General features: G+C 36.0%; 1 pseudogene; it reads right to left on the minus strand.

The window, feature by feature from the left end:
- LOC107753143 (glycerol-3-phosphate acyltransferase 2, mitochondrial-like) overlaps positions 1 to 8,861 on the minus strand; it is a 33,015-nt pseudogene extending 24,154 nt beyond the window's left edge.
- Between the last annotated feature and the right edge of the window lie 514 nt (positions 8,862 to 9,375).

The raw sequence follows: 9,375 nt of genomic DNA on the forward strand, positions 1-9,375 counted from the left end.
TCAGACCGATGAGCTTTGTAAAAATCGACGCGTTTCAGAAAGGCGGGGCATAAAGGAGAAACAATAATGTAAAGTATGTTGAAAATAATGTGTTTTTTTTTTATTAAACTGCATAAACACATTTCATTACACCAAATACACAAAATAATGTTATTTTTAGCAACGTCATATGACCCCTTTAAAGTGAGCAACATGTCAAAACAACAGAGCTGTACACACCATAAGCACTCAGGGGCGTTTATGGCAATGATCTTTTGGCACTATATCCTCTAACATTTTTTATCTAGAGCCAAACGCTCCGTACGTGTTGCTTCTTTCCCCTGCTAAAGATGTAACGCTCTACACGAGCTGCAGATGTGGTTATTTTAACTACAGTAGCAGAAACATGGTGAGCAGCAAAATAGATTGATACTTTTGTTAAAACACTGCAGAAAACAAGAATGCAGCAAATACAGTCATTTATATCCCTATATGTAATCATCTGATCATGAGATTGAAAGTATATAGCTAAAAAACCCTAGTTTTAAGGATACTTCAATATTTTTACTGGAAAACAAGGAAATAGTGTTGATAATAAATAGGATTTTTGCATTATACATACTGAATTCTTTCAAACTGTCTTTTTGTGGAGTTACACTGAGTGGTGCAAAAATGTATCTGTGCTATTCAGGTGGGCGGTGAGTATCCGATCTGCAGGTGAGCTCAATGTTTTCAGGAATGATGCGCATGGATTGAGGCCAGAGAGATGATTTCTGGTTGTGATGTGGGATGGATGTTTAATTGGTTATAAAATCAGACAAACAGATGAGGTCTAATCGGTTCTCTGATGTTTGTTTCATATTGCACTTGCCCAATCGAATGCTACAAAAAGCTTTTCAAAGTGTGCTTTTACTTCCATATAAAGGGCTATGTGTGACCAAAAGCCTGAGGTGAAAAACCTGACTGCAATAAAAATAAATGTGTAAACAGGATAAATGGAGCAATAGGTTGAGAGAAGGCGAAAGAAAGAGGCACACACAAAAAGAGCATTTTGATAAAGAGAGCAGCCTTCAGCTTCATATATTTAAATCCCAATATCATGCAGCGAAATCGAGAATAATTGAGTTTGGTTCAGAAAAAAAAACACTGCAAATGTGAAAAACAAATAAATAAAAAAGAAGAAACTTGAAGAAAAACAGTGGTGAAAGAAGAAAAGCAGCGAAGACTAATGAGATATAGGAAGAACGGAAGAATGAAAGCATTAAATGCATGAAGCACAGGATGCCTACAGGGAGGAAAAACAGGTGATATGAGAGAATGGGGTGAAGAAACAAAGGCTGGATGTGTGGTTACCAGTTGCGTGGTGCGATGTAAAGCTGCCAGCTAGTTGAGGTTGACCTGTACACTGCAGAAGATCAAACTGAAGACCTTCAGCAACATCCAGCTCACCAGCCTGAAAGAGAGTGTGGTGAGAAATCAGCTGAAAATGATAACATTTCTACGTGCAGATGGATAGTTGACATGACATGTCAAGCAGCAGTGACATTCTGCCCTTCATTTTAAGCGCTTTGTAATTATTTAGTGCAGCTATGCAGCTTTTGTGAACTCATATATATGAAAGGCTATATATTTGATCTTATAATTTTTTGAATTATAAGTCAGAATAATTCAAATGAACTGCAAAAAAGCTTCTGATGATTAAAATGGTGAAAAATACTGGTGACATTGACCATCTGAACATACAAGGTTTCCTTATTTGATTAGTGACCAAGGAATGCATGAGGTGAAATATTTCTCCATTTGACATATCCTTGAATCCTAAAACTTCAATTTCAGGTTTAAATTGGATTTTAAATCTCATATTTTCAATGTGGACTTTTCGACCCTACCAAGGGTTATTTTTTAAACCTAAAGAAATGTGACCATTTTAAATTTCTGTTACACTTTGAATGCTGAACATCATATTATTTAAGTTTACAAAACAAAAGATCCACCTCAAGCATTAAGCAACTCTGGCTGAATGAACTTCAGAAGAATGACCAGGTGATTTGCTTTCAGAATGAGAACTGCATTCAGACCTGAGCAGGCAGGTGGAGATGAAGGTCTGTGTGAGGACCAGAAGTCTGCCTAAGGCCCAATCCCAATTCTACCCCTTAGCCCTTCCCCTTTCCCCTACCCCTCCGTTTCGCGCGTTCACGTGAAGGGGTAGGCGTGTCTCAATTCTCTTTTGGTTAGAGGGGTAGGGGTAGGGGAAGGACCAGACAGCCCTTCAAACGAAGATTTTTCGGGACCACACTTCAAACGAAGGGGTATGAATTATCTCAGCGTAAACCGGCTTCAGCGGCAACATGGCTGCCCGAGAGAACAAAAAGACACAAATGTAAGCATTTTTTGGCATTAATAAAGATTTTAACGAAAAGTAATCATTTGTTTTATGTTGCATTCAATCGTGAGTTCATATTACGGTCATGTTACTCAAAGAAATGTTTGCAAAAAATCGCTAAAGTTTGCTAACGTCATATCATTACAGACTGCACGATAGTGCCACAACATATGTTCATCATGTCTGATCAGGGCGATAACCACCATAGACATTGAGGGGGGCTAGTCCCCCCAATAATTATAAAATATATAGAACGGTAATTACCAATTCTTAGGGGAATATTTTCACCCCTACCCCTTGACACTCTGTTTCAAGGGACAAGGGGAAGGGGTAGGCGGAGGGGTAGGGGAAGGGGTATAAAATAGAATTGGGATTGGGCCTAAATGACCTCTGACCTCAGGCATCACCAGCTCCATCATCTTGGTCTCATCTGGGGAACAAGCTGCCACCAGAGCATGCCTCACTCTGGGTAAAAACACACAGAGTCACAGGACAACAGACCACAGAGTAATCAAAGGGGATATTGTGTGATGGATCATCACATAAACACCCCGCAAACACACCAAAACCACTTATGCCTCCAGAGTGAAAAACACACCAATGCTGTTTGGGGACATAAAAGGTTATTTAAATGTTAGGGCCCAAATTGAGTTAGGTGAATGGACGGAGGGTATGTTAACTGGGTTGAACCAAGGTGAAAAGCAAAGAGAAAAGTTAACATGGCACATGTGGCTTATGGTTGACAGCAAAAATAAAATGAATGCCATTTCAGTAGTGATGGGTCACAATTGGTCAACAGTGCTCTGCTGAACTGTTTTTGAACACAAGAATGCATCTTATGTAATTATTCTCCTCAGAAACGTATTCAATCAAGGTCAGGTGAATCCAGTTCCAGTCTAGTGACCTTATATAGAGCTTCATTAAGATGGATTGAGTTTTCAATAGGGTCCAGCTCTTTTTTAGGTTCCTAGAAAAAGAGCTCTATTACTAAATGTATTTTTAGGGGCTATCAATGGAAAAATGTTCACATATGATATCAAAGATATTTAACGTTATATTACACACTTACTAAATTTGATATTACTTCTATATTTTTCATTTTGCTTTCTGGGTCGGGACAGGTCAGTAATTCTGAGATTATTTCATTTTATTCTACTGACAATTGTTTATTCTATTGCAATTACTATATTCTATTGAGAGCCATCGTTTTTAACAGTATGAAATAAAGACTAAATCAACACAGTTTTGTGAGTTCACAGTGTTTTGTTGTACATTTTAACTTTACTCTAATAATGAATAGAAAAAAGACAAAATTGTCTTCTATTACTTAATTTACTAAAATTACGTACTAAATATCTACAAATAATTTTAATACTTTGCTTTCATTTTAGTGCAACGATTATATAAACGGCTGACTGATTATTTAAACTAACTTTGGACACAACATGTATTTATAACATGTTTGCTATTTTGCATCCCATAGTATAAGATGGTCTTTTGCTGCATTTATATTTTACACTAAACAAAATGAATCATACATTTATATTTGATTGCTGGCATCTATTTGATTTTATTTAAATAATCTTTCTTTTTTATGTATTTATTCAAACTCCTTAGAATCAGCATCTGTCAATTGTGAACATTCTATTTAGTTAGTCAATAGGTATGAAAGCATTATTTATTCTTACTAAGTTGTGATACATATTTATCAGTCATAAATAAAACATTAAGTTTATTAGTTTGTTTTAAAACTGTCATCTAAATGGATGAACATTTTATATGCAATAAAAATACAGCAAAAAAAGTAAAATACAGCAAAAAAAAAAGTCCCTTGCAAAAGGAATCATCATATTTGAGATTCCCTGTTATCTAAAAAAAAAAAAAAAAATAGGTGAATACATCATATTCTCAGCATAATCAGGCTCCAAAATGTTAATTAGCTCAGCCCATGAAAGAGCAGGCTCTGATTCAGGACTATTAATTCAAGTCGAATTAAACGCTTCAGCAGGATCTGCAGCGCTTGGATTCTAAAGTGGGAGGTGATTGAGAAGATAAACTGGGTGCTCACAGAGTCTGTCTCTGTGTGATTTGATGCAGGAGAGACAAATCCCATTTATTTGCTTTAATAAAGTGTTTTCTATGAAGTTAGAAACACTTCTTCATGAGAGTCAACTGCTTTTAAATGCAGGGGTGAATCCCCTAAATTATCATTCTGTTTGTGTGTACAGAATACAGAAGTCAGTCCAGAACTCAAGACGGATGACATGCTAATAATCACAGAAACGTTTTGCATAGAAACATGGATAAATTTAATTATAAGTTTAATTATGCTCACGTTTAGAGAAAACATTGATTATTTATATCAAATTAAGCAAAATTTAATGGAAAAAAACACTAAAGGCAATTTTTGTCACTCCCATAAATGCATAAAACATTTTTTTTTCCTGATGTGTGTATTGTTGGGAGAAACTAAGAGTACATTTTAACTAAGGTTTTCCAGTAACAAGCTACTTTTTCCAACCATCAGCATTGCAGCATGACAACATGCTCCATTGCTGGTTTAATTATGTCATATTACATTTTGTACACTGTTTTAGAGACTATAATCGAACACAATCTCCTGAACTCTCTCAAGTAGCATTAGGAAATCCAATTCATTTTGATGAATCTTAGTTCTATATACATTAAATATAAAGAAATATTTAATAGCTGCTGTTCATCACTGTTTTCTACTCAGTTACAGTTTCATGTTTCTAGTTTTTTTTAGTTGTATTTGTTGTATTGAAGAAATCTGAAGTCTTTTTGGTGAATGAAAAGATTTAAGTAACTGGATGAAACAAAATCCCCATTAGAAATCAATGTATCAGCGATGTCACCTTAAACAGATATCAATATATTGTGATAGATAAACATACCTATTATAATAACTTGTTAGTAGTCATACACTAAAGTCAGAAAATTGTTTTTTGAAAGAAGTGTCTTACCGAGGCTGCATTTATTTGATCAAAATACAGTTAAAACAGTAATAATGTGAAATATTATTACAATTTAAAATAACTGTTTTCTACTTGTATTTTGAAATGTAGTTTATTGATGTAATGCAAAGCTGAATTTTCAGCATCATTACTCCAGTTTCAGTATCACATAATCCTTCAGAAATCATTCTAATATGCTGATCTGCTGCTTAAGAAGCTCAGTTATTATTATTATTAATGTTGAAAACATTGCTGCTTAATATTTTTGTGGAAATTGATTTTTTCAGGATTTCTTTAATGAATTATTTAATGAATAGAAATAGCATTATTTGTAGAATAGCACGTATTTGTTAAATATCGTATGTATTTTAAATATCTTATGCTGTTATATATCTTACTAATACCAAACTTTTGAACGTCAGTGTATAAATAAAGCAATAAAAAACACTGAAGCCTTTCATAGCTTCAACGAAGTTGGTTAGTTTTTTGTTAGTAGCTTGTAGTGAGCCAAGTACTTTTTCAAAACAGTAGTTTGCCTGTAGCTGAACTACTTTAAATGACTAGCTTGTGCTTGGAGAGCTGCAGTTTCAAAGTATCCTCCCAGCACTGGTGTGTGTGTGGCCGATAGGACTCAAAAGTGTACAAAAAGGGTACCCTTTCACAAAAGGGTAGCGGGGTTGTGGAAACCACACTCGATTGTCGGTCTGCGATGTAAAAAATGAAGAGAAAGTTATTCTAGGGCTCTTTATTTTCCGACTGAAGTGCATGTGCCAGGCTTGCGAGTCAGAAACGCAAACAGTAATTACACTCGAGCAGTTTGAAGTCAGAGTTGAGAGATGCATTGTTATTTTAATGGTCCGGATGGGGAGGGCTTGAGTCGAGTGAAGGATGTGCACTTACCCGGTGTGTGTCTCGTTCACACACGTCAGGTTCTGAAAGCCCAGAGGAGAAGTGTTACGCAGTAGCTTCAGACCCTGAGAGTGGCAAAAGGATATTTGATCAAACTTGATGGAGAGCGCGCTAACCAGCCTCCATCACAGTTCAGAGAGCCTGTTCTGCTGTCCTATATAGACTGAGATAATGACACACTTTAGGGAAGCCTTTGCGCGTTCAAAATAGCACCCTATTAGTTCCACTATAAATCATAGCCTGAAAGAAGTTCAAGAATTGTGCAAAATACTTACAAAATAAGATGTTTCTCAAAATATGCTGACATGCAACGCAGTTGCTAAATGATAAAATAAAACGTTTAAAAACGCTAGTTTCTGATTGTTTTGTTTTTACCTCCTTTTATTTGACAGAGATTGAGAAAGTGACAAATTCATTCAGGATAAGTTACATCACAGGTGTAAAACACGATCTCTCTCATATTTAAAATAAGTTATCATTAAAATAAATAAATGCTGGTTGTACAAAGCAAAGCAGACAGAAAAGTGTCTTTTAATCTCAGTGACAGGGTTAGTTTAAGTGTGCTACCGTGCAATTAGTCTTTTCAAGCATCTGTATGAGCTCCCAACAATTCATCACCAAAAAGTGTCTAGAACAGACATTTTTGAGAGGCTGTTAATATAGTTGGAAGTGGAGTAATAATATGTGTTTTTTGTGTGTGCTGCCATTTAGGTCAACCATAACTAACATGATCACAGCCCTCACAGCATCAGCCCTCTTCAAAGCTCTCAAACAAACTAATTACTTCTGGAATTAAGACTAATTTTTAAATAAACTTTCGCAATTTAATAACTTTGGTTTATTTTCTCTTCTGTGTAGCTGTATAGGAATCACTTGAAATTAAAGTTAGTTACTGAAAAGTGAAATCTATCATAGTTTTTCCAGAATAAAATTTAGGTCACTATTTGCTGCAAATGTTCTTTTTTCTTTTTGGAAAGAAACTAATAGTTGCACCACTGTTCAAAAGTTTGGGATCAGAAATTATTATTTTTTTTTATGAAAACGATTAATACTTCAAATAAATGAATTTTTTTTGAACTTTCTATTCATCAAAGAATCCTAAAATCACAAAAGCATAACTGTTTTCAACACTGGTAATAAAAAATGTTTCTTGAGCAGCAAATCGGCATATTAGAATGATTTCTGAAGGATCATGTGACACTGAAGACTGGAGTAATGATGCTGAAAATTCAGTTGTGCATCACAACAATAATTTACACTTTAAAATGTATTAAAACAGAAAACAGTTATTTTAAATTGTAATACTTTTTCCACAAGATTACTGGTTTTACTGGCAGCTTTGGTGAAAAAAAAAACACTTACTGACCCCAAACTCGAACAGTAGTATATATTTCAATATGGCGAGTTAAGACATGCTGCACCAGAATTTAAAACAATAAACTGAAAAAGTATTAATGTTACTGCAGATAAAAAGTTAATTGCAACTATAGATCTCACAATTACAACTTATCTTAAAATGTGACTTAATCTCTTATTTTAAATTTATCTCACTTTTTTTTTTTTTTACTTCGAGGCAGAAACAGGTTTCCATAGAAAAGAGACGAAGATGAATACATCCTGCTAATCATCTCCTTTTGAGCTCCACAGAACGACATGATTGTGAGTACATAACTATTCCTTTCAGGCACTGATTTAATAATGATCTGCGTAAAACTAGGAGGGCAAATGCAGGCATCTCAAAAAGTGGTTGCTACGCCCCTCGTCCTGATCGTTTTATTTGACATAGCTGTTAAATAAAATCCATGCATGCATTTTAAATGACTTTTAATACAAACACCAAATGGCTCAAATATGATTTATCTGGCTGGCAGGCTGGTCTGAGATGGTTGAGATTAATAGATTCGTTCAGGAGGGGTTCGATCCAATAACCCTCTGATTACTGCTCCATTAGCCCTGCTCTCCCAGCTCTCAGCACGATGTGTCCACTGGGATCAGTGCTGCTGGAAACAAGCTTAGTCATCTGCAGTTTTTTAAAAAAAGCTCTGCATAGCACGGGGGGAACTATGCTCTTGAGTGTTCATTATTTTTCTCTCCACTCCTAATCCCTTTTCTCATGCTATTCCTACCGTAAGTAACATGTTACCTTGCGCTCTGAAATCCCTTTGATCGTCCCTCATGATATGGGTTTGTGAAAGCAGTGTCTGAGGTTTTCAGGTGAGCCTAAATCTGTGTACTTCCCCGTCTGCCTCTGGCTGTTTGTCCTTTTATTTTCTTCAAATAATCCTTTCATCCCTATCGTTTTCTCACCAGACTCTCAGGGGTGCACTGGTGACAGCACTGTCCGACTAGCGGCCTGAACCTGCTCAGGAAAGGAGCCGCGCTTTTTAACTTCCTCTTATTTTCACACCCCACGACAGCTACCAAAGGAGAAACAGACACACAGAAATATATAAAAGGATTTGCTGGGACACAAAGAAAGGAATAAACCGAGGATTCAAAACCAGCGTTGGGCGTGATAAAAACGTCAGCACTTTTTCCACATATTTCAAGCTGAGATAAGAAACAATGCTCCAGCCAATAACACAGCTCTTGTTCTCAGCGCCGGGATGCAACATGTTCCAATTTTATCACTTCTTTCATCGCTCCATTTGCTTCACATTTTCCAACATCAAAGCAGGACAGATCAATGTTTGAATGCAAACTGCACAGGGAGGGGAGGAATATGAAGTCTATTCATGAGTGGTTACTACAACAGTATCGCAATTGATGGTAAAATTGAATCGCAATCAGTTTTGGCCTTTGTGACAGAATGGCGTCCCCTGAAAGATTTCTACTGAAGATGACATCAATTTAGATTGATACTAATCATAACATTTTAGCACAGACAGATAAGAGACATGGATGGAGACAGTAGGACTGATTTCTCATCATTCAAATCCATCTCAACAACCGACGCTATTACAAAGTCTCTAATCATCATCTGTGTGGGAAATATCACTTACAGCAATCAATTATTAAATAAGACTGCATAATGGATCGGGGGGCTCCAGCACCTAGGTTCATTCTTTTAATCTCCTTTTCAACGGAAAAAAAATTCTGCTGGTAATGTTTCATTAGCTCGGGCTCACA

Source organism: Sinocyclocheilus rhinocerous, unplaced genomic scaffold (genome assembly GCF_001515625.1).
Source record: "Sinocyclocheilus rhinocerous isolate Xijiao unplaced genomic scaffold, SAMN03320098_v1.1 scaffold20, whole genome shotgun sequence".
NCBI lineage: Eukaryota > Metazoa > Chordata > Actinopteri > Cypriniformes > Cyprinidae > Sinocyclocheilus > Sinocyclocheilus rhinocerous.